The sequence below is a fragment of the Geospiza fortis genome, unplaced genomic scaffold, assembly GCF_000277835.1.
Source record: "Geospiza fortis unplaced genomic scaffold, GeoFor_1.0 scaffold748, whole genome shotgun sequence".
Classification (NCBI taxonomy): Eukaryota; Metazoa; Chordata; class Aves; order Passeriformes; family Thraupidae; genus Geospiza; species Geospiza fortis.
The window spans coordinates 1,265-2,233 of NW_005057799.1; positions in this window are offsets into that span (position 1 = coordinate 1,265).

Genomic DNA, 969 nt, shown 5'->3' on the forward strand with positions numbered 1-969 from the left:
AGTGGCAAGAGCAGCTTTATCGAGCTGCTGCTGCTGCTGGGGGGATTTTGGTGCTGCTGCTGTGGGCAGCAGGGCAGGTGCAGAGATGTAAATGTGCTGGGTATCCCCTTACCCGGGGCCAGTGTCACTCTTGAGTATTTGAATGTTGGTTTGGGGGGGGCTGTGCTGTGTGACACAAAGGGTGGAGATGTTTTTCCGACGTGGAGAGTGTTTTGATTTTGACACCGATCCCTGTTTGATCAGTGTCAGGCTTCAGGATCTGGGTTCTTTTGTCCTTTTTTTACCTATGATGATCACTGAGTGGGGTTTGCACTGAGCAAAGCACATCCAGGGCAGTGACATGAATAATTAAGTCAGTGAATCCTGTTGTGAAAAACATTCATATTGATCTTCTCTACTCTTTGTTCTTTTTTCTTCCTACCAGTCTGAGCTCAGTACAGGCCAAGGGGATATGTAGGTATTTTCAATGTAACGTAGTTCAGGGAATTATGTTTTTGCCATCTGATTTTAGACACTATTTCAAGTTTTTAATTATGCAGGACTAAAATAAATAATAAATTGCTTTTAAAATCAAATGTATCTGTCCTGTAACTTGTTTTACTAGCCCTGAGCTCCAAGTTGACAATATTTCAGATTACATTATAACATGCAATAAAATTTCCCAGTGGTACCTGAACAATGCCCTGAATTTCCAAAAGCCTGCTTTATTTTCTCAGCACTATCAGTTTATCTAATAAAATATTATCTTTCTGTGACCTTTGCCAAAATCACTCCTGTCAGTGAATTTTGCAACCACCTTCTGCTCTTTCATCCAGGCAGATATTTATATATATATGCTCCTATTTTTAATGTACACTTATTCATTTTTTCTATCTAGAATTATAGGTATTTATACTTTAAAAGCAGAGCAACTGCTGTCGTTATCCTCTGCTGTGTATTTCAGATCTGAATGCTGGAGTTGTGAACCTG